General features: G+C 42.7%; 1 protein-coding gene across 3 annotated transcripts in view; it reads right to left on the reverse strand.

Annotated features, from left to right (window-relative positions):
- LOC126092535 (protein dachsous-like) overlaps window positions 1-17,322 on the reverse strand; it is a 590,094-nt gene extending 572,772 nt beyond the window's left edge. For all 3 annotated transcript variants that reach the window (XM_049908186.1, XM_049908185.1, XM_049908184.1), the window contains exon 1: window positions 16,950-17,322. The gene's annotated coding sequence lies outside the window, so the exon portion shown is untranslated. The remainder of the gene's footprint in view (window positions 1-16,949) is intronic.
- Window positions 17,323-26,252: the final 8,930 nt, after the last annotated feature.

Here is a 26,252-nt window from a genome sequence, read left to right on the forward strand (position 1 = left end):
ATAAGTTCATATTCACTGCTGATCAAAATGCTAGACGAAATTGTTTTACCAAGACGGAGAACGGTGGCACGGCTGGGAATTTGTCACACATTCGAAGCTTCGCTGAAGTTAAAAGTCGCGTAAAAACGAATATGAGAACATAACACTCGAACACTTGCGACATACAATACGGCATGCTCTGACACAAAATTTACTCGCTTTGGCCCCCGGCCTAATGCCAGGTTTTGTCCTCTTGCCGCGAGGGGCTAAACATCGTCGGCTTGTAACTCTGCCGCAGCTGTTCTAACCTGTCGAAGTACGACATTAAAGAAGCAGTGAGGAAGGGTATAGAAGCAAGTCCGCGGGCTAATGACCGCACCGAAAATTCACGACCCCAATAAGCATCAACTGCAAGTTCGGGGTGAGCGTGGCGGGTAATGCGTCAGCGGATGAGGTCGAGATGCGCGAAAAAAAAAAAAGAAGCATTTTCGTTTTCAGTGCGACGAGACGAGGCGTTTTTGTACAGAGCTATATGTTTCGAGATTGCGGGAATCCTCTGCCTCATTACGGTCACTGTCATAAAGCGACCACCAAATTTCCTGACGAAAATAATCTTCCTTTTTCTTCTTCTTTTGCTTTTACCTCCGTTTTGTAGACGTGGAAGGGCGGCAGGGAGGCGGAGAGCTGGAGAGGACGAATTTTAGTGCAGCTCTTGTGTAACGCAGAGGATCTTGGGGAAAAAGTGGAAGACGTGAACGGCGGTGGCGCCCCGTACTAAGCCTAGGTATAGGTACGACCACCACCGGCACCCACGAGCTACGCATCCAAGTGCGACTCGCGGTCATACGGCACAAGCCAAGCTCACAACTGGGCGCCACTTGCTGATAGATGTTTTCCAGTGCTCCACACGATTACGCGTCTTTTGTACAAGAACAACACGAGAAGGACTCAACCTGGCCTCGACATACCTTGGAGCATCATCATCACCATCATAAATTTGATTTCCACTGCTTGGTAAAGCCCTCTGCAACTTTTCCATATATTATGGTCTTCTGTTATACACATCCTATACTATCAACCTACCTTATATTATGTTACCGGTCCGTTCTTATCTCTTGAAATCCAGCAAAGAAATTCCTTGGTCCATCTGTCATCCATTTTCCAGGCTACAGTCCTGGCCCCTCCCCCCCCCCCCCCTCCCCCTGCCCTACCTTTCCCATGCAGCAGAAGTACGTCTTCCACTCCAATCTGTTGCTTGGTCTATTTGTTTGTTTTGATGTTTCTGATAGTAATTCCTAACATACAGCTATCAACTGTTGACACTATTAGTGAGTGTTAACTCTTGTTTTCAGATCCATCGGAAGCTTGTTTTTGAAAAACTAAAAGGACTCCACAGCACATTTACTCTTTCGTTTATTTCTTTTGCTGTCCATCTAATCGTTGTCTTCCATTGCCCTAAAAAAAATCATCAAGTGGTTCCGTGACAGCACTGTTAATTTACACTTTACTTACTTCGACGAATTCATTGTAAGTTATTTTATTGTTATTACAACTGACTTTCAGGTCTAATTTCAACCTTGTTCTATTAAATACTCGCTTAGGTTGTTGAAATATGACCTGGAAGTATACACAAAGAGTACCATCTCGTCAGCAAAACAGAAGTGGTTCAAATCCGCTCCACTAATTTGAATTTCTTCTTCGACATCTCAGCGTTAGGATTTGAGAACTTCTTCTTGACTGCTGAGAATATTTTTGGTGACATAGAACTACCCTGCCTGATTCATTTTCCCGGCGATGTCTATTGGAAGATTAAGCACTGAATCAGTGAACTCTTTTTATTTTACTGGTACCTACTTCACAGTAACATAGCTCAACGTCAACTTAATCTACAGAATATGTTTGTTTGCACAGACTTACAATATAGTCGTATTTTACGTATTACGTCCAAAATGATAAACTGGAATACCGTGCTCTCGAACATATAAATTGTTTGTGTGCTTTATACCGAATCAGCTCCTTCATTTTCAAATTTTAAGAAATAGGCGGCCAAGTTCAGATCTCATTACCTTCTCTTGAAGATCATTCATATGAAGGGCGTCCACAGAGGAAAACGTCTAGAAAGTGCACGTTACGATTAAAGCTGTATGAAATACCTGACGCCATAGACATATTGGAAGAACGCCTTACACTTTACATTAAGAATTGATGAGAAAGTTTTATTCAAAGTGTGCGGTGACTTTGTAGAATGCGAACAGACAGCTAATGCGAAAACAAATTTATCAGCTATGTTTGAATTGTTCTGAGAAGAATTTATCGGGTTTTACCCGCACATTTGTTACTGTGGATGACACATGGGTCTACCGCGTCACGCCCGAAACGAAATAACAATTGAAGCAGAACAGTGGGTGGACGCTGGTGGCCCTGAACGAAAAAAAGGTGATTTCAATTTCATCCACCGGAAACGTTACGGAAAGTGGGTTTTCAGGAATGCAAAACGGGTTCGTCTTACTGATCACTCGATTAAACGGGCGAATAGGTTGATAGGGCCTATCATTCGGCATCAAGGAATTAGTTACCTAGTAACTGGGCTGGGGGGCGTTAAAAATGAGGATGTATGCCAAGACTTGAATACGATGAACAACAATCAGATGTAAGTCGACGTAGCCTAGGTTGCAGTTATGCAACGTTTTGGATGCAATGAAAAGGTTATGGTATCCGCAGACGGATATTTTGCTGACCTTCTACACTCGTACTTCGATATGTAATCTATTTCATGGGAACACGATGGGTGAAGAGCATTGACATAGAAGGGGACTACAAAAAAGTATGTCTTTGCCGCACTTCTGACCCTCGTGTGATTTTACTGTGTAAACAGAACATGCTTTTCTTCGTTAATGTCAGCTTTCCATAGAAGTACTTGTCTCACAACATTCTGTGGTACACACCCAAGACGGAAACCATCACTCGTTTCCAACAGTTCGTCTCTGTTTCTGCAACTGCGAGTTTTACTTCTACAAGTGTTCACGAACTGAGTATCTGGAGCATTTCAACACTGATGAACTTACACTGTAGACATAACAGCGCTGTAAAGTTTTAAAAACGACCAAAGGCGCCTTCTAGAGTAGTAGTCCTCTCAGTGAAATCAAATGATTATTTAACATCAAAAACCCTTGATGACTCAAACAGATTATCATTCGCAGTTGACACATGATTACTATGAAAGATGTCTGTGTAGGTCATCGTATCTGGACAACTGGAACTCCCACACACAAACCGCACTTTTTCCTTACGCTTGTTAAGCATAAATTGTCGGTATTTGTGCTACTGAGCGCTCAAAGCTCATATTTTATTACAGCCATTCATTTGGCGAATTTTTTTCTTGGGACTATTTCAGTGGACCTTCGTGAGTCTTAAATGTATTTTCATTATTATTACTACTGTTTCAGTTTTTTCATTTTATAGTTACATGTTTTGTTATTCCGGTCTAATTTATTTTAGTAAGTCATGTATAAGCAGTGAGAAGTCATGTATATGCAGTGAGATATTGTATGAAAGTATTCTAGTGACACATAAATCCAGTGGAATAAAAATAAATAAACGGGAGATGTGAAACATAATATAATGTCTGGTAACTATTTATACGTAAAGGACCAGTGAGCACGCCAAGAAAAATAATTAGCAATGTTGTACATAGTCTAGAAGCAGGAGGTGTTAACATATTATAATTTCTCAAGGCCCGGCTTATCTATGCCGAAGAGAGGCATTCGGCGACATTTGAAACAAAATAGGAACAAAAAGGTATTTTGTTTACCACATATACCTGTTGCCCGATTCAGTTCCCATTAGACCACGAACAGCTATTTCAGCTTTTAACACATTCCTTGTAGCGTTACTGTTGATGGAAGCTTACGACTGCCACTTTTGCGTTTGGTCAAGCAACTACAGTGCTTTTGACATTTTCTGCGCTCCAGTTACTCACTTTCGGAGCAGTGTCGTTATTCACTTGCGGGAAATCTTTACACCAGCCATTCAAAATGCAAACTGATATGTTTTGGTACATGTGACTACTATACACTGTAGCAAGCAGAAAAATATTTCTATTTGCCCTTTAATAATGTTTCTGTTGCTATTTTTATAAGCGTGGAATGCTGAGTAAAGAAGAAAACTAACGGCTAAAATCGATTCACACTGTTTATACGATTTTATTTTATTTTTTCACTACCAACAAAACTTGGCAGGAAGCAAAGGAAAAATCACATTTCAGCAGCATTCGAATGATATTTTGTTACTTTTTTTGAACTACAGAGCCGCAACATAAAATTTCAACTTCAAACCCCAAGTGTTAGTAGAGAATGAGTGTGATGCCGACCGTTGTCGGTCACGTACCAAACAGTTTTATCTTCTGACTTGGGTTTTACATATCTTATGGAAAAGAATGACCATGAGAGCAGTTGTTCTTCATTTTTTGTGACAATGATTTTATATCAGCTGGTCTGCCTCGTGTATCGTTATATCCAAATGGTTTATAAATGTTAAGCTACATTCAGATCCGATGATGGCACCTTTAGTGTGTTGAAACCGGTTACCCAGTAAACAGTGTTTAAGCGATCCTGGCTTCTGAATTATTTCTACAACAGAGTGATCATCCCACAACACACTGTGTGTTCACTGAAAAATAATATAACAGCTGACAGGCTGAAGAGAAAAATATGATGCAACGATTAAAAGTCTTCGTGGAACGGCAAGAAGTCGGAGAATCTATAGGCGTCGCAACGTTGTCTCTCTGTACTGATCTAGAAGTTAATATACTAATCAGGACACATCTGAATTATGTAAACCCACGACAATGAACGATCTTCCTAGTGCCTTATTTAGTATTCTTTCACAGGCATTTAGATCAGTGTTGTTACAGATATATAAATAATGCATATATGTAACATACTACGTACAACAATACTTAGCAAAGAGAGACACTTTAAGTTTACTGTCACGTTTGAGCAGTTGAAACAGCGCAGTACAGCACTTTTATAGCCAGCAGATGATTCGCCTTACTGCGCTAGCAGAGTTCTCAGTTTACACTGATTTGATTAATTAAACGATTGTGAAACAGAAACCTAGACCGCTTTTTCACGAAATAGTAAGACGCCTGAGACCTAAGACAATGGTATTGCTAGTATTGTTGTCGGCAGTACGCGACCTATAGCGTAAAAATGTGTAGGAGCGTTTAGTGTTTCCGAGCACTTACACAGCGCCCTTATTCTACTTTCTACTAGAAGCTGATCACGGACTAGCAATAGTTCTGCAGTCTATAAAAATTAGGACCGCCTAGTTTTCCTTTGAGTAGAAGCGTTGTGCCTAAGAAAGCATATGAAGTAGCTGTGGGAACCACTGATATTGTAGTTTTTTTTAGTTTTTTGGCCATGAACTTTTTTTACGTTACACAGACACCGTACTTTGCTTGCTATAACGTATCGTTGCAACTACTTCTGTTTCTCGATTCTTCTTCATCGGACACAGACAGAAGCATTTCGCTTGCACAAATCACCAGTAACATTTATTTTTCGGTGTAAAGAGACCAATAATGCACTTAATGGGCACATTTTTGCAGAATCATCTTTATGTGTACTGTGTGCGGCAAATTAATGTGTTTTACCCTTTCATTCGCGAGCCTAGCGTGGTTCTGTTCTGGTTGCTACAGTGGACCGGAGAATGAACACGAATTGCACACTGATAATTTTTCTCGGAATTCTGGGCGTCTTTCATCGAGTGTCGGCCACATGGAGCTTAGCAGCATAGCTGTGACAGTCTCCCGCGAATCGAGGCCTTCTACGTGTGTGGCCAGCGCTGCCTGATATCGATCACACAATCCGGCACTCACACATTGTGGCTCTCACGACAGCCACCAACACCAAACGAGAAGGAACACTCACAGTAAACACGAGTGTTTCGCTGTAATCTCAATCTGCCACCTCGCTAAACAACTTAGTAATAGTTTTTTAAAGATCAAACCCAGTAATGAATCACACGCAAAAAAATTGACCATACTATACTAACAGATTTTTGAAAAATTTCGATTGAATAATTAAGTAAAACAAAATAAAAATGAATTCAAAAAGAGACAGAACCGACTATTTTTATTTTTCATTCTACAATTATTATTATTATTCCGATCTTACTTTTTCGGCAAGAATTGTACTTGCTATGATACGTTTAATTATCATATGTTACTAACGCAGATTCCAACGGAATAACAATAAACAAACAAATAAGTGACGTGGAACATAATACAATGTCCATGTCGTTCGTGCATCATTGGAAATGGACCATCTATTTCTTAGTAGTTCCCACAAAAAAAAATCTTTTTTTGACAAAACTACCTAATAAACGTAAATAATTGGTTAAAATTCAAAAGACCGGATACTGAAAAAACCACCCCAATGGGTCCAGTATCGTACCAGTATGTACAAGAGAAGTGCAAAGTTCTGCACTTCACGGGACGTGACTGTGACTACCAGATTAATGTCACCGACAGTTAATAATATAAAAAGATTTGGGATACCGCATACGAGGCGGCCCGACAATATGGCTCCAGTTTTGTGCGAAGCAAGTTTCAGACTACGATATATTGGTAGGACGCTGGGAAACTGGAGCTTGCCTACAAAAGAGAGTGCAGGTAAAATACTCGGACGACCCGCTCAAGTGTATGGGACCACTATTACGTCGGATTAGCAGGAGGCATCGAGCAGATACGACGAACTGTTGGGCAGATGGTTACGGGGTTGTCTGACTGCAACACAGCGTATCTGGCATGCTGATAAACCTTAACTGGCAGCAGACACTTGAACATTTCACCGTATTATGCACCTCTCTCGGAAAGTTGGTTAACAAACTTCAAGAACTACGTTTCACGGCAGAAACTACGCAGATTTTTCAGTCATCCACGTACCTGTAGCACAGTGATCGTGCAGGTAAAATTAAGCAAACAACAGCGCGCACAAAGCCGTTCAAACGGTCGTGAAACGAACGGGAAGAAACCGTAATATTGTTGCCGTTGCGGTCTTCAGTCCGAAGACTGGTCTGATGCAGCTCTCCACGCCATGCAAGCCTCTTCACCTCTGCATGCCTGTAGCAACTCACATCTGTTTCAACCTGCTTACCATACTCAAGCCTCGGTGGATGTGTCCTATCAATCGATCCCTCCTTTTTGTCAAGTTGCGCCGCAAGCTTTTTCTCCACGGTTCGTTTCAGTATCTCTTCATTATTTAGCCCGTCTATACACTTAATCTTCAGCAATCTTCCGTAAGACCACACTTCTGTTCTCTTCTTGTTTGAAACGCTCACTGCCCACGTTTCACTTGATACCGTAAAATACAATACAAGGTACCACATGCCAGGCACTTCTCACTGATTCGTCGATATAGATCTAGAAGTTAACTGCCTTAATGTCTTCATGTCGTCTATGCAGTTTTAGGAAAGGAATACTTATTTCTTAGTAGTTTCCATGTAAAAAGAACACTGTCTTGGTGAAATTACATCATGACTGGATCCGTAACCCGTTAAAATTCGAACAACTGAACAAAAGTCCCTTATTGTATTAGTATGTAAAGCACTGAAAGCTCAGCGTACGGTAACGAAGCAATTGTTGCGTCCTTGCATTTGAAGACGCAAGCAATGGAAGCCAAATATTGAAACAAGCAAATTTGTGGGAATAATGTTTTAATAGAGCCGTTCACGAAGACGGACGCAGGGAAAATGATATATGAGATTCAAAAAAGCTTTCGTCGACGTAACACGAGTAGTGGGACAGAATCATTGTTAATCTCGAAAGGGACTGGCTGAGGCAGATAAGAGGGGAGGAGAACCACAAAGGCAGCCGTGGACCGGCCGCGCGGTGGCATGCGGGGAAAGTGGAGCGGCGCCCCTGCGAGCCGGCCAGGTAGGTGCCTTTCCGCATTCGTCGCTACGCCTGGTCCATTTCAAAAGCGCACGCCGTGAAACTGTGAGGGGGCGACTTTCGGTAACGTGCTGTGCCGCCGGGCGGACGCTTCTGGAGAGACAACAAGAAGCACTGAAACGGTCAACTCCGAGTAACAGCGTGTAATGTCCGCGAACGCAAAAAACTTCTTCAGTAGTGAACATTATCCTTAAACTGTAATTTATATTTCACAAGTCAATAAATTCAGTTTGCAGTTCTTGCCGCCTTAAATGTAGCCTACGACCAAAACAATGAGCGATCAATCGTCTAGTGACTGCTGACATTATTGCTTGTCCTCATTTAGCCTCGCTTCCGAGTACGCGACGGTAGGTATTAGATGTACTAAATAGTTCACCCCGCATGTTCAGGTATCTGAGATCATTGTGGCCAAAGTTGTATTTGTATACATTTTCCCAAGTGGCAAAAACTTTTCAGCGTGTACGAGTGGTGCTTTATATACTATGCACAATTTCGTAAAGACAAGAGGACAACGCTGCAACAAAATGGCGCGGGTTTTCGACGTAAGTAAACAACTCAATATCAAAGATTTGTTTGTATTGCGTTCAGTCGTTATTAGGGATAATTACGTTTAAACAGGTCGTTTCTGACATGGTTTATTGCTGTAGGGCATCGCCACCCCCAACGAACTTTCACCACAATAGGGCATAAAGAGCCGGAAACCAACGAAAAAAGAGTGTCTGGACGTGAACAGCCGCCTCAAGATGAACTATTCGGTTAGAAAGCGGAAATGATGCCATTTTTGTAAATAAACAGCTTCACAAATAGTGACTGATTAGTGTTTCCTTCTTATCAAGAATCAACCTGTACTTTGTACACAGCAACGGTGGTACAACGTCAGTTTTCGGCAAATTATCATAAGTGTAGAAAATTTATTAAAACAGACACAGTTTCGTCAAGAATAATTGTGGAAGCGCGTCGATTTAAGTTTACAATAAATAGTATAGTATTGTCCATTAGCAGTTCTATGGTTGTCACTAAAGTATTAGCTGGCCTTGACTACGATCCATCCTCGAACCTGCAGTAAGGTTCCTATCGTACGGGCAAGAGTAATACGTGTAATAAAGTGATTGAATAACTCAGCATATTAAAGATGGGGACGTCGGAGAGATATTTTACAAACTCCGAACAAGGGCGATCAAAAATCGATTACACTATTCTGAGGAAAATTCTATTTTATTTTCTTCTTAATCACACAAAATCGTGCAAAAAAACCGAGCAACGCTACATTCATTATGGTGTAGAACTATACTGCTTGCAGAAACATCTATTAAAACTAATTTTAAAATATTTTTTTGGTAACGAGTACGTGCGAAAACGAGTTTTAAAAAAATTTTAAAGCGTGAAGTGAATATTCCCGATGTCTAAATTGTAGTAGAAATGAAAACGTTGAAAAGTGATGCTATAAAATTCTGCACCGTGGAAAAATTGTTTCTGCTGCTCACGGTTACATTCCCTAGAATAAGGAAAGCTCAATAACTACTCTCAGAGTATCTTAAAAATATTGTATTCTGTCCCCTAACTGAACTTAGTTCAATATAACATTTGGACGAGACCACACCTTCAGTTTCAATCCGGAACTGTTGCAGTCAGTATTACACGAGCGGTTGTTCTGTGTATTGGACGTTTCCCAGTTTTCCTAACACAGTATATTCTACATAAAATTTGAAGGAAACCGTACTCACAGATTCAATAAACAAAAAATCTGTATATTCGATGTTTACTAGTTTTTCTAATACGGTATGTTAAAACATTTGCTACAGCCCTATGGAAAACAGTTACAAGTTGCTCCATTATGGAAAGCACTTGATCGTTCGATTGTTTTTCTGAGTCCTTCATAATCTTCCTCTAACATTACAAGAAAATTACGTTAGTTGGCATTCTGGTAAAAATTCTAACCAGGATCGTCCACGGGACGGTGAACCTGCGTGTCTTATCCATTGGTAGAACCACGCAGCGTGGCAGCTAGACTGAAATATTGAATATCACTTTTGCAACGGCTCATTGCAGATCAGTTATTTTTGGCCGATCAGGACAACGGAAGTCTAATACCTACTGTGTGTAACTCTAAGATCTTGTGGCTGCTTTCGTCTTTGTCGCTAGTAACCTCTTGCCTCTCTGCGTGATGCAATGTATGCACACAACTGAAGCTTCAAAGGTTACTCTCCGACTGACGGACCTAATATGCTACTGCGCTATATTTTCTGCGCATTTAACGAAATAATTTACCCCCTGTAACATGCAGTTTGGATCGTAGCAGTTATTATCAGTAACTAATTAATAATTTTACTTTCTGACCCGCCTGACAACTACAATTAAGCTCACTTTTACAAAATCTTGTTGCATAAATGATCTCTCATTCCTGGAATTCTGTCACGAACACCTAGAGAAACACAGCGAATGGCTCCGCATTTCTCATGCCACTGACCAGCTGAACAACAGATGAATGTATACAGGCGAATGTCTACTTAAAAAACATGAGGTGAAAATTTTGTGAACATTAATTATGAGTATGTGCACAGGTTTTCTTAAGTTTTTACAGTTTCCTTTTTGACAAGTGATCACGTCATGCTGTAAAATTTTTTAACGTTTCGGGCACTACTGCAGCGGTCTTCATCAGACCGGCGCTGTTCAGTTAGTCATTTCAATAGCTGGTCTATGTATCGATCAATACACGGTCCCCCGGTTGCAACATTTTACACCAACGCTCGGTCACTACTTGAGAAATTTGTTTGAAATGGTCTTCTTGGTAGTCACTCAATTCAGCTATCCAACAGACTTTATTATTATATACCTGTGACGTTTAACAGCAACAAAATCAACGAAAAATATCCGACTGATTACAAAAGTGTATTTTTTTTATTTTTGTATTTGGTTTCAACTATGAATTATACAACCGAACTCGTACATCGTCACCACAAACTGTTAAGCATCTACAGACACATCATTAGTATTTTTTCTGGCTTCCTTTTTGTCGAACGTGCTCAGTAGTCGCTACGAGAATGAGTCTTAATGCGACACAATTCAACTGCAGGAGGGAGGAACTCAATACAATCAGATTATGACATTAGTGGTACCGTTCTAGAGTTTATTACATATTTTAAATATAAGCTGTTGACACCACGAATCGATATGGCATACGGTGAAAATGTGACGTAAGTGTTAAATAAGGCGAATGGAATACCATAATTTGTTGAAAAGGTACCGGAAAAGTGCGTTACATGTGTTAAGGTATTGCCATAGAAGGCAGATATTGTCCCAGCAGTTAGGTTGTTATGAAGTCGAACTGAACGAAGACGATTAATTCCAAGACGCTATTCTACGCTCGCAAAAAGGCGGCATAGGTGGTACGTAAGTGAAACAGAGACGCTCAGGGAATTTAAAGTGGATCCTCTGTAGGAAAAACTGTTTTCGTGAAACCGTGTTGGGTAAATTTAGAGAACCGGTATTGGAGCAAGACTGTGTAACAATTCGGCCGCCTCTGTCGTATATCTCGCGTAGCTACAACAGGAATTAAATATGAGGGATCAGGGAGATTACGGAGGCATAGGAACTGTAATTTTTCATAACTCCCTACATTAATGGAGAACTCGTAGGGCGGAGCGTGTCTAGTACACAGCATGACGATCTTCCGTTACACATTCTTAATACTTCAGTCGGCAATAATAACACGTGAATGTGTATACTGATTTTAAATACAGTTTATAAGTGCAGCTATTTTATATGGTAGGAAACAGAAGGTTTTAATTTTTTTTCTTCGTGGAACGATGCGCATATCTTAGCGGCATGTGACGGCTAGTGAAGTTAGTACGAGTACAGTAATGCAGCAAAGGAAGAAAGCCGGAAATGTCCTAAAAGTCCTGCTTGTAAATATGACCTGTCCTGAAAAAACGAATAGTCGGAAAAAATATTTCAGGCGGCATTATGTCCCGAATGAGCAGTGCGTTTGAGGCACGTGTCCGTAAAAGCTGCTTGCGTTGCTGTATCAACGTTTGTGGTGCTGACCTCGAGAACATTAACCAGTCTTCTGTTCAGTATCCACGACAGCATTTTTTTCCCTTTATTGTTGCATGACGTCGCTAATTAGAGGCTGAAGAGGAACTAGATAATAAGGTCTTAGCTAGCAGTCTCAGTGTACAACAAACAGGGATACTTGAGAACGTGCATTATAAGATATATATTGTTCATGTTAATAGAAAATTAAGTGTTTATTTCCAGCTGTTAGGTCTTTATCTCAAATTAATCAGTATAGGATCCTCTGCCATCAGCATAGCTTTAACATCAAATGCTAAGGACACTGATTATCTTGCCAAAAACAGTTTTTGGCAGAAACACTATCGAAGAACATTTGTGTGTTTGCGTAAATCTGAAAACATATTCCGCGAGGCAGTTCACCATGGAGAGTACTTCGTTAATATCAACGATTCTCTGCTGTATTGTAACGGCGTTGTAAATGAGGGGAAAATGTCTTCACGCCTCTGTGCGGGCCTGATATATCTCATGTTATTCTCACGATCCCAGGGCGAGACATGCGTTGCTGGCAGCAGAACTGTGGCACAGACTTGCTCGAATACTGTTTCTCTAAATGTATACAACAGGCGAGAAAATCGTTTCCTATCTCCCGCAGATTCTCGCTCAGTTTCCCTCAGCGTCTTTTACTCTTGCGTTTGGGCTGTACCGACCCGTCACGGTCCAGGCAGCCCGTCTCCGAAAGCATTCGATGTCTGCTGCCGTGACTCCCTGACAACGTCTCCAAAGGCTTCAGGAATGCTCTATAATTCTAAATCTACAAACATAGCCTGTAAATCAGTGCGAAGTGCATATCGTGGCATTGTTAGCAGTAGCACCTCGGTGCAACTTTCTTAACAGATGCAGTGTACTTTCTCACAACGTTTGGAAAACAAAAGCCACTGGTTTCATGTGTTCGCCTCATTCCGAATCGCTTGTTAGTATTACCACTGAATATTCAAGCGATGTAACGTGCTCCAGATGTTAGTCACCAAGCTTGTAATAGGCTGCCATCAGGTACCGGAAAAGTCTTGGCACCTCGAATCTATTGCGGAACAGAACCAGTTGCCCCACGCTGTGTCTATTGTTGTGGTCTTTAGTTCGAAGACTGATTTGACGCATCTATTCACGCTAGTCTACAATGTGCAGTACTCTTCATTTGAGTACAACTATCCTTTTTGAACCGGCCTATCTTGATTACCCTCTACAATTTTTACCCTCCACACTTTCTTACATTATCAAACTGACGAACCCTTGATGCCTAAGAAGGCGTCGTATGTACCGATCCCTTCTTTTAGTTGTGCCATAAATTCTTTTTCCCCGATTCGGCTCGCATTCGGGAGGGCGACGGTTCAATACCGCGTCCGGCCATCGGTTCAATACCGCGTCCGGCCATCATGATTTAGGTTTTCCGTGATTTCCGCAAATCGCTTCAGGCAAATGCCGGGATGGTTCCTTTGAAAGGGCACGACCGACTTCCTTCCCCATCCATCCGTAATCCGATGAGACCGATGACCTCGCAGTTTGGTCTCCTCCCCCCCCCCCCACCCCACTCCAAATGAACGCAACCCCCGATTCGGTTCAGTACCTCCTCATTAATTATTCGATCTACTCATATAATTTTATAACATTCTTCTGTAGCACCACAGTCTGGATATATTGTCTTCTTATACGAACTGTTTATCCTCCACGTTCCTGTTCCATACAAAGCTACAATGAAGATAAATATTTTTACGAAAGACGTTCTGACATTCAAATTTATATCAGACGTCAGCGAATTTCTGTTGTCAGAAATTCTTTTCGTGCTATAGCCAGTATGCGTTTTATATCCTCCGTACTTTGGCCATGCTGCAGAAATAACGACACATTCACTACGTCTCGTGTCTCATTCCCTAATTTAATTTCGTCAGCAGCGCCTGATTTTCGAGGGACTTCAAAAAGTAAGTTACACAGGTCCTCCCGCAATCAGACCATTGCGCAAGAAGAGTGACGCGTTGACAGAGGGCAGTAAAAGCCCTGGGTTTCCTGCAGACACAGTTCTGCGGCGGTACGGATGACAGGTGCATCGCAGCGTGCGGGTGAGATGGCGCGGCAACTGGAAACGTACTCCCAAGTTGAAGTCCGCGGGACAACTCGATTCTTGTGGGCCAAACGTCTAAATCGCGCGGAGATTCACCGCGCTATTCTGACGGTACGTGGACCACATGCGATGTTGCGCCCAGTCGTAACGAAACGGTGCCAACAATTCGAAGAAGCCCGACAGACGTCGGTAATGCTGATCGGGAAGGGAGCCCATCGACCATAGAGTGCAATGTCCAAGCAATCGAGGAAGTGATTCGCAGCACTCGCAGAATTTTGACGAGGACTTTCGGACTTTCAGACAGCGGATCCAGAATGGCTCAGTGACCGAGCGACGCATTTCTGTCGTCGAGGAACTGAACGACTGGTAGAACGTTTCGACCGTCGATTACAGAAACTTGGTGAGTATGCTGAAAAGTACTTTCACGTATCTGTGTCACTTTGAAGTGTAGTGCAGCATTCAAAAAAAGTTACTTGACCTGCGATGATAATGTAGAGCTCACTTCTTGAAATCCCCTCGTAATCTGACAACATTTCATTACCCTCGCTCCCAGAATGTCATCGGCTGTCTCTATAAGCACACGTTATAGAGATAGATGGAACACGAAGCATTACTACACGCGACGAGGTACAAACGGGTGGATGTGGGTGCCGCTCCGTCGTCGCGCCTGGCGCTGAGCTACCAGTGTGCTGAGACAAGGCGAGAGCGCGCGCCGGCGGCGGCCGACCTGCGCTGGAACGCGAGCGGGCGAACGAGTCTTGTGCAACGGGCGCGGGTGGGGCCGTCCGAGAAACGCGCAGCTCGGTCGCGGCGTGCACAAGACAGGCAGCGGCCGCTTCCATTGAGCGCGTGCTGCCGCGTGTGTAGGCAAGCGGGCGCGCTCGGCAGCGGGGTCAAGCGCCAGCGTCGCGGCTGTCTTTTTACGCGGAGCGGAGGTCACTGCTTCGATGTCGCAGGCGCAGGCGCAGGCGCGGCGGCCGGCGAACTCGCGCCCAGCGCCACCTAGCGCCTCCGTCCGTCGCGCTCGCACTCGCCCGCAACGCCGCTCCTGTTTTCCCGGTCGAGACATTCGGTATCGACAGACACGCACAGTCCTTTAAGGACTGCCGCGGTCACAAAGGCATCCGTCGCAGGAAGAATAGTTTACCCTCCGTGTACCTACATACTCGACACAAGCAGCATTAAGGAGTGTGGCGGATGGTACTTGGGGCAGCACTATCGTCTCCCCTCCTTCCCTCCCACGTCTTCCAGCTTTTTTCGCGAGTGGTGCGATGGAAGAACTGGTGTGGTGTGCGGACACAAAAGCAACTTTGCTGACAAGTGACAGTGTAGCAGAAATATTGTTAAACCAATACGTATCCGTGCGTACCTGTATACTCAAGTAACATAGTTAGGGCGTAAGGCCGAGGATTTTTCCAGATTGTGCGAATGGTGCGTCGAAAAAACTACCGTAGCTAAGCCCTGCTATAAGCTCCAATTTCTATCATTTTTCCGTTGCGGGCATTTCGCAAAACGCCTGTAACAGGTTGCATTGTTTGGAAGTGAAATGCAGACGTTAGACAGTACGCCCAAGAAGAGAAAAGATCTTTTGAAATGTGATACTACAGGAGAACCCTGAATACTGGACGGGTACGCCAGTTACCTAATGATGCGGTACCGAACAGAACTGGGGAAAAAGACATTTATGCTACAATTTGATTAAAAGAACGGTTCATTTGATAGGACACATACCGGGGCGTCGAGGGTTCCTCAGCTTGGTAATGGAACTAATTATGGGGGTAAGAACTGTAGGAGGAGACCAGGACTCGACTACAGTATGCAGATGAAAATGGTTGTAGGTTGCAATAGTTGTGCAGAGATGATCAGGCTCGCAAAGGATACAATAAACTGAAAAGCTACATCAAACCAGTATTCGGACTGAGCACCACAACAAAAACTGTGCGAGGTACTGCAAGTCGCTGGACACTTCTTTTCAGAATTTCAACCATAAGCCGCCTTCTTAGGGTCAGCCAGTGCAGTCTGGGGAACATCTGTGTGTCCCTCGTCCTTACAAAACAAACCGGTGTTCTGTATTTTCTCTACCTGATCCAGTAGTCCTATTGCGTGTGGGTGGCAGACTGACGAAAATAGATCGTACAATGCTTTTCATCTTTTATTAGTCTTCGTAGTGCACGTTCAACAGCACAGACTACCGTGTTCGCAGAAGGAAGTGCACACGTATTAAGTAAGAACGAAACACGTCCGAGTTTGACAGTAAGAGGCGCCGCATTAGAGGGTAAATCCGTAGCAGGGGGCAAAGCAATCGGGTCAGTGGCTCACGAGCACAGCCCGCGGCGGTGGCTGCCATTATTTTCATCTCGGCGGTGCAGCAGCGCCGGAAGGGAGGTCGTGCATCTGGCGACCGGGCCGGCGCGGCAACCTTGGCCGCCCCTGGCCGCCGGCCTGCCTGACAGAGCAGGCATGCGAAAAGGGGAAAAAAGGGAGCACGGCGAGCTGCGAACCAAAGAAACGCGTCGGCCAGGAATTTCGCTGCTCCCCGGATCCGCGACCGGCCTGCCGAATTTGCCTGGCGCGGCGGCCACGTGCGCACCGACACCGTTCCGCTGCCTTACTCGACGGGCGGTTTTAAACCGCTCGAGTGCACCGCGCCAGCACTGCGATCACCGCGCACCGCGCCACGACAACACCGAAGACCGTGCTATCGAGAAGCCCCGAGAGTACCGACACGGCGTCCTTTCCGATCGGCTACGACGAACCCACTGCCCGGTTTCTCGTACTAAGCTTTGTGACGTACTCGAGCGTTTGTAAAGAACTCGAGGAATGTAGAATGGTTTGTCGGTGACAAATTTTGAGTTACCAGACGCACCCAATCTTATAGAGGCGACGTACCTGCAGTGTTTCCTTCCAATATCCTGAGGCCGTTTGAGCACTGCAAGTAAAACACTGAAAAAAGCCACTCGTACGAATCCACTGTTCACCAGAACGGAGTAATCCACTGTACTAGCCGGAGCAGGCGGTCACTCGCGCACGGCACACACAGGAGGCACGGCTCGGCTCAGCACAGCGCCGACGCACTCGTCGCCCTCACACGTGCTGCACGCAGGCCGTCGCGGCGCTTCCGACGCCGCTCCATCGTCCGATCGTCCGGGTGCGAACGCCGCGCCGTGCCGACCGACGGAGGAGAGCGAATGGCGAGTGCGGCGACGGCGGTGCCCGGGAACTCGCGGCGTGACGCCCGTCGCGGTCTGCAGCCACCTTGCCACTGGCTGGACGGCGAGAGACTGGCCGGCCGGTCGCGCCGCCGCCGCCACAACAGGTTCCCCGGCGAGGAAACGGGAAACTCGACTCTCGGCGCGCCGCCAAGATGGCCGCCGCCGCGCGGGCCGCGTGGTGGGGGCGGCGCGCCACCGTTTGAACTGCGCCGACACCTGTTGCCCTGCACGCTGCGTGTCTCCCACAGTCGACGCGTCTCAATCGACACGTTTGCGCGACACGCGACTTCCGAAAGACGGAGACCTAAGTTCGGACCCCTTTTTTCGTACATTTATGTATCACACCCTGATTCGATTTTGCCAGCCGTATCAAACGTCGGTTTCCGAGCGTCATCTGTTTCACACGAATGACGTCTGTAAACAGCTGTTCAAATTTCCTCAGCTTGATCGACTAACGTTATCAGTACTTTCGCTTTTTTCGTGCAGTGCACGATTTCCTCGTGGACGTCAGAAAATTCGTAAAGAGGAGAAAAACGATATTTTACAAGGGACGTCCAAAAAATTTTTAAATGCTCTATTTCAGCCCCAGATCACAGAAACTGCATCATTATCGGTTTGGACCAGGGTTCCGCAGAACACCAGTATTATTGGTTATAAAAAGTTTATCTCAGATTTAAAAAAAATTATAGACCTTCAAAATAAACTAGGTACCAGGACTGTCTGAGAGTTCTGTCAGAGATAAAGTTTGGGAACTACTGGTTTACACTTATTAGCAAGTCTTCATTGGATGATCAGTTCCAAAAGAATGTAAAATGGGAGACAGTAAAACACCAGAAAATTAAATTATACATCCCACACACTACTATACTTACTTGAATACGTTCCATAATAACACGCTAACTGAACAGACCCACAGAGACTCTCATAATCTAAACGTAACTTCACTCTCATTATTCGAACTGAGGGAACTGCGTAACAATATACTGTGGCTAACTCATAAACAGCGATTATAATTGCTGTGTCATACGAACAAGACATGGTAAGGCAAAAGCACCACAGGCGCAAAGATGCCGAAGGACAAACACCGGTACACGTCCACGGAGAATGAAGAATGTATATGGGGCAGCATGTCTATCGCAGACCACCGTTTTGAATGGTGTAACATGATAACCGACGTCCCCGTACCATAAATGTCGTAACGCAGAAGTTACGGTAATTCGAGTGGGGGGGGGGGGGGGGGCACTCTAGCAGCCGACTTATAGTCCTGATCTCTCCCCCTGCGATTATACATATAAAAAGGCCTCGAAGAGACGACGATTCCTGTCGGACGAGCACGTGCAGCAGGGCACAGTGTTTTACCAAATGGGTATCTTCAGTCTGGTGCGACGGTGGAATGATTGCCTCAATGCTCACGGCAGTTTTGTCTGACTGGCATACCGATTTTGGAATGTACAGCCTTCGAACGGAAACTTTCTGATCGCGCCTAATATAGGGAGCGAATACCGACTGTGGAAGCTGAAATCTAGCAACCAAAAGGGGTTTTCCAGAATCGATATTGGAGTGTACAGTACATGACCTACGAGAAGCGATGGATATTGGGAAGTCAGTTTACTGCGGCCCATGTATACGTAGTGAACGTGCGCCACTGCGATAGGCGTTCGCAAGGAGACGCAAGAGGCGACACTTGACCCCCCCCCCCCCCTGGAATCTGGGTGCAAGTTTTCTGTCGAATTTCTAACAATCATTCTCTACTACCACATTAAACTACAGATTTAGCACTGCCGACTGCGACAGCTTAGCAATCACTGTATATTTTGGCTTTTTCTTGGCTGACAGTCTGTTCAAGAGAAATTATGCCGATTCCTTGGTGCGACTGCGGTTTCATCGCTGTTCTGCAATAGGGTTGGTTCTGGATCTTTACAGAAGAGTGCCGAAATAGTGCCTTCAGTCTTCTTTTGTCGCTTCTTCTGTCACCCCTTGGAGCCAGTCTAACAGCACGGCTCAGGAATTCCGTTACCGTCCCCCAGCACATCATAAACATGGCAGTAATATACGTGTCAGACACCCCTCCCCATTCTCATAAGGACACCACATCACTGCTCCATAGTGGAATCACAACAGCAGTTAACGTTTGTCGGTGGACAAGAAAAGTCCATGATAGCTCGCTGATTCTCCAATCAGTTTTACACGGCTGAGCTCTTGTAGCGCACTATTAAGAATACAGCCATGCTGAAGTCTAGATGTTTGCATATCTGTAGTTAATCACAAATACGTAAAACGAAAAAGAAAATACTGTTTTGGCGCTAGAAGGGAGGGAAAAAAGGGAAATTTCAAGGTTGAAGAGATTTCCTCTTCAGGAAAGGGACATTCTCAACATGAATGAGTATAACAAAGCACCACATACAGTCACAGAGCTGCGAATTATACGTTCCACTTGGCACGGCTGCACAATAATGTGACAAACTGGAGAGATGAGGTGACCGTGTTTCAGTCCTGGGCTGCTAAAAGTCGATTCTGTCGTGAGGATGGTATTGGGAGGTTTCCTACATTCATCGTGTCGTATACTAACACTGCAGTACATTTTACCTAACTAACAAAATATGTAGCTTGCAAAACACATTTTGTTCGACTTCACTTACGCGACTCACAATAAAAATTACATAGCATGAAAGTCATGCCATAAATACATTAACGTCATCAAATGTGAAGTTTTATGAGCAAACACATTTCTGTACATGTCACTTAAGTTCAATAAGCCTTTTTTAAAAGTTTGTTCCCTGTTTCCTCATATCGAGAAGAATTAATGTGGCATTTTCTGAATCATGCTGACGTTTTTCCTTTTGCCTAATTTTAATTTTTGTTTCATCTTAATATTATGGGAATGAGAACATATTTTTTCCGGCAGTTTTCTGGCTTCATTCCGTAAATCGTTCGATACCCTAGATTTAATCATATGTCGACGCAATTTGATATCGTTGAATCAAAAAATTGACAGTTATATTCATATTAAAAACGTAAAATATATACTTGTATATACTACTGAAATATTCCAACCTTTTCGATGTCAAAGTAATCTACCTTGTTATTTCTTTTTTTTTTTTGTACAAAATAAAATGTAGCCCTCATTAAATCGATTCTAAAAATGTATCATTGTATAATTGTTAATCAGATCGTACGCCTACAGACGTTCTACACCATGATATCTGATTTGTAATCTTAACACAAACAGATAAACAAATAAAAGTTATTAATCCAAAGTTAAAGCCATATTACTACAGTCGAATGGTGCTGGTATCACAATCATAACGATATTTCTCACTTTCCGTTATGTCTTTCGTATTTTCCTATTTGTCATCATACCATCACAACTGAAATAGATATTGAGCTCAGGAACATGGAAGGTGGTCAATATGTTATCCACTCAGATCTTGAGCGGATTTCACAGTAAGATGCACTACATATTGACTGTATACTGTAGAATGGCAGACCTTTCTATTATGATTAAGTTACTCCCCCTGTGTTTTACACATAATACTTAACTGTTTAGTATGTATTATTTAAGAAGCGTGCCTTAACGCAGTTTTAAATATGTGGGTTTATTTGTCGTGTGGTTTATAAGAGCTCAACGGTGTGATTAGCAGCGGGTTCTAGCTATTTCCTTAATCTCCTAAGACAATTTATTGTACATTTTTATTCCCCAGTACCAAAATAAATTTTATATTTCTTGTTTATTTGTTCTCGGTAAATGTACATTGCGTTTGGATCTTATTTCATTATTGTTAATGCCACTTTAATGCAATAATTACTAATATTTTTCTTAGTGTACGTAAAAGATTGGGATTTGTTCGTATAATCTCGAGCTGTTTTAATGCATCTTTACACTGAAACCAGTTCCTATTCTTCTTCTTCTTCTTATTATTATTATTTACTATTATGGCTCTTCCCTGTGGTATGAAGGTTGTGTCTACGTTCTATGTTTTGGGTTCCTCATAAATGATACCATAGCTAATAACTGAGGGCATATAGGAATAACAGGTAATTAAATGGCATTGTGGTGAGTAAATTTTTATTTCACGATTTTGAAACGCATTTTGCCATATTATGGCTCTCTCATTAACTAAATTCAGTTACAATGAGTAAGATAAAATGTAAACTTTCTATGTGCGACTTTGTGAGGAATGTATGACACTGTCTGTAACTACTATGCGAAAATTGACCCATAGGTTACCCACAATACCAAACATTAAAAAATTTATATTCAGGTTTACAATTTTTAATTGATTCCGTCTGATGATGCGCATATAATATTCCGTAATATACCGTGGAACAGTAAAATAAAGGGAGTAGTTACAAATATTTGTGTACTTGAATTTATATCCGTAACAGTCAAGATTAGACGTAATCAAAAATGCCTACATTCACTTTAACCAAAAGATTGGTTCAAGCAACGTAGTGTTTTACTAGCCGTTTTCCTATTGGAGATGGCACGTCAGTACATGACATGAACCTTTTCAAGAGTGAATTAATTATTATAACCAATATTGCTGCACTAATTGTTGCGCTTTCGCTTGAATGCGTAGTGAGTAAGCCAATCTCTTTAATATTTCCGACTAAATAGCCAAATAGTTTCATCATTCTTTTACATGAGACATCCTCGTCCCACTGGAGTCGAGATAAAAATAATTTTTTGTTGTTGTACTTGTTGCTGTGACGGTGTTCTTCAGCCTGAAGACAGGTTTGACGCCGCTCTCCACTATCCTCTATCCTCTGCATGCGTCTTCATCTCCACATAACTATACATCGATTTGAACGCGCTTACTGTACTCACCCTGGGCCTCCCTTTACAATTTTTACCCCCTGCACTTCTTTCCATCACCAAACTGACGATTCTTTCATGCCCGACGATGTGCAATATCAATCAATCACTTCGTTTAGTCAAGCAGTACCATAATAACTTCTGAAACCATTTTATGCGTTTTATGAGGAAAGGGAGAGAGAACAAAAAGCAGTAATATTATGTCAGTACGATTTAACAGTTCAAAAGTTAAGGTCTATGAAATTTTTCCAAGGAAAGTTTGACACATAATGGCACTTTGCAATCATTACAACATTACTTATTACCTTCTGTTTTCGTACGCTGCATTGTTTGATAGACTTTTTGTCGTCTTTATTGGATGATATTTTCCTGCTAATTCCAGCCAACTACAGTCAAGAACTCCACACCTCCTCCTCTGACTTTGTGAGGAATAGTGGCATCGGCTTCTCTTTTCCTTTCCCTATCGAAACCTGCCGCACAAGGGCAACGTGAAAAATACACTTGGTCACACCATTACTACAGCCTACATCATGAACTTGTTCACTATTGAGATTTCTGACAGAAAATAAAATTGAAGATGTTACGTTCTAAGAAGAAGAAAAACTGTTTGTGGAAACAATTCAATCCCTAAAAACGTATAGAAATAGTTTTGAATACAAATAAAGGGATAAAAAGTCTATTTATGTACACTTGCTTGCTGCAGGGGGAAACAATATGACTCCTGCAACATTCGTATCAAACTGTAATCATTTAGCAAATAACATGAAAAAGGTAAGAAATATCTTCGCTGTCCTTGTCTCTCATAAAAAGAACTGTATAACAGCGGAAACTCGCTCAACACAACAAATTCGACCACACTAACGAGAAATCAAAAACCCGCCCTTCAGGTGCCACTCTGTGGGCCTGTCGGTTTCACATATTTCGTAAACCCAACAACGTGTCGCAGCACCACACGGAAGTGGCACAGTCCTGTCCCCGTGGGCAGCAGGAAGTGGGTGACGTAATGTCCCGCTGATGGTAAAACTGTTAACATGTGTAACTTACCAAAACAGTAATTGGAGGAACGGTTATTTTACGCCGAATTCAAACCATGTCCCCATTTTACATCTACAGCATGCAGAAACGTAGCCAGATGTGACTGTCACGCTTGGAAAAAGACAAACATTTCTAAGGATCGACACGAGATACAATTCCAAACTTCAGAATTCATTGTTTGACATTTATTTGCAACACCACTAAGTTAACAATGCTTGCTTCCTAATAGCGTTCACCGTCAAGTATTATTTTTAGTTTAGTAGTGCGTCATCCGGACATATAGAGCGCTCATAAACTTCACATACCTCACAAAGTAATAGCGTCACGTCAGGTGCCTGTTTGCACAAGTGCTTGTTGAGAAGAAGCAGCTAATTCCTTTCAGCGAACCAAGGGATGAGGAATTACATACCTGTGGGGAATTCGTTTTTGCTACTGTTCAGAAAAGTATGTGTTACTTTGCGCAGCGTTCTTATACATTTCCGGCAGGTTGTCACGCGAACGGCATACGATCAGTGACGAAGCATGTATTTTCAAGAAAAAAATTTATGTGTTTTCTCTTGGTAAACTGGTTCTACTCGCCGAAAGAATACCAAAGTCCCAATTATCTAAGATTATTGAAACCGTACCTTGTTGTTGTTTTTGTTGTTGTTGTTGTTGTCTTCAGTCCTGAGACTGGTTTGATGCAGCTCTCCATGCTACTCTATCCTGTGCAAGCCTCTTCATCTCACAGTACTTACTGCAACCTACATCCTTCTGAATCTGCTTAGTGTATTCATCTCTTGGTCTCCCTCTACGATTTGTACCCTCCACGCTGCCCTCCAATGCTAAATTTGTGATCCCTTGATGCCTCAGAACATGTCCTACCAACCGGTCCCTTCTTTTTGTCAAGTTGTGCCACAAACTCCTCTTCTCCCCAGTTCTATTCAATACCTCCTCATTAGTTATGTGATCTACCCATCTAATCTTCAGCATTCTTCTGTAGCACCACATTTCGAAAGCTTCTATTCTCTTCTTGTGCAAATCTATTTATCGTCCATACATGGCTACACTCCATACAAATACTTTCAGAAACGACTTCCTGACACTTAAATCTATACTCAATGTTAACAAATTTCTCTTCTTCAGAAACGCTTTCCTTGGCATTGCCAGTCTACATTTTATATCCTCTCTACTTCGACCATCATCAGTTATTTTGCTCCGCAAATAGCAAAACTCCTTTACTACTTTAACTGTCTCATTTCCTAATCTAATTCCCTCAGCATCACCCGACTTAATTCGACTACGTTCCATTATCCTCGTTTTGCTTTTGTTGATCTTCATTTTATATCCTCCTTTCAAGACACTGTCCATTCCGTTCAACTGCTCTTCGAAGTCCTTTGCTGTCTCTGACAGAATTACAATGTCATCGGCGAACCTCAAAGTTTTTATTTCTTCTCCATGGACTTTAACACCTACTCCAAATTTTTCTTTTGTTTCCTTTACTGCTTGCTCAATATACAGATTGAATAACATCGGGGAGAGGCTACAACCCTGTCTCACTCCCTTCCCAACCGCTGGTTCCCTTTCATGCCCCTCGACTCTTATAACTGCCATGTGGTTTCTGTACAAATTGTAAATAGCCTTTCGCTCCCTGTATTTTACCCCTGCCACCTTTAGAATTTGAAAGAGAGTATTCCAGTCAACATTGTCAAAAGCTTTCTCTAAGTCTACAAATGCTAGAAACGTAGGTTTGCCTTTCCTTAATCTATTTTCTAAGATAAGTCTTAGGGTCAGTATTGTCTCACGTGTTCCAATATTTCTACGGAATCCAAACTGATTTTAGCCGAGGTCGGCTTCTACCAGTTTTTCCATTCGTCTGTAAAGAATTCGAGTTAGTATTTTGCAGCTGTGACTTATTAAACTGATAGTTCGGTAATTTTCACATCTGTCAACGCCTGCTTTCTTTGGGACTGGAATTATTATATTCTTCTTCAAGTCTGAGGGTATTTCGCCTGTCTCATACATCTTGTTCACCAGATGGTAGAGTTTTGTCAGGACTGGCTCTCCCAAGGCTATCAGTAGTTCCAATGGAATGTTGTCTACTCCCGGGGGCCTTGTTTCGACTCAGGTCTTTCAGTGCTCTGTCAAACTCTTCACGCAGTATCGTATCTCCCATTTCATCTTCATCTACATCCTCTTCCATTTCCATAATATTGTCCTCAAGTACATCGCCCTTGTGTATACCCTCTATATACTCCTTCCACCTTTCTGCTTTCCCTTCTTTGCTTATAACTGGGTTTCCATCTGAGCTCTTGGTATTCATACAAGTGGCTCTCTTATCTCCAAAGGTCTCTTTAATTTTCCTGTAGGCAGTATCTATCTTACCCCTAGTGAGATAAGCCTCTACATCCTTACATTTGCCCTCTAGCCATCCTTGCTTAGCCATTTTGCACTTCCTGTCGATCTCATTTTTTAGACGTTTGTATTCCTTTTTGCCTGCTTCATTTACTGCATTTTTATATTTTCTCCTTTCATCAGTTAAATTCAATATATCTTCTGTTACCCATGGATTTCTACTAGCCCTCGTCTTTTTATCTACTCGTTCCTCTGCTGCCTTCACTACTTCATCCCTCAAAGCTACCCATTCTTCTTCCACTGTATTTCTTTCCCCCATTCCTGTCGACTGTTCCCTTACCCTGTCCCTGAAACTCTGTACAACCTCTGGTTTAGTCAGTTTATCCAGGTCCCATCCCCTTAAATTCCCACCTATTTGCAGTTTCTTCAGTTTTAATCTACAGTTCATAACCAATAGATTGTGGTCAGAGTCCACATCTGCCCCTGGAAATGTCTTACAATTTAAAATCTGGTTCCTAAATCTCTGTCTTACCATTATATAATCTATCTGATACCTTTTAGTATCTCCAGGATTCTTCCATGTATACAACCTTCTTTTATGATTCTTGAACCAAGTGTTTGCTATGATTAAGTTATGTTCTGTGCAGAATTCTACCAGACGGCTTCCTCTTTCATTTCTCTCCCCCAATCCATATTCACCCACTATGTTTCCTTCTTTCCCTTTTCCTACTCTCGAATTCCAGTCACCCATGACTATTAATTTTTCGTCTCCCTTCACTACCTGAATAATTTCTT

This window comes from Schistocerca cancellata, chromosome 7 (assembly GCF_023864275.1).
Source record: "Schistocerca cancellata isolate TAMUIC-IGC-003103 chromosome 7, iqSchCanc2.1, whole genome shotgun sequence".
Classification (NCBI taxonomy): Eukaryota; Metazoa; Arthropoda; class Insecta; order Orthoptera; family Acrididae; genus Schistocerca; species Schistocerca cancellata.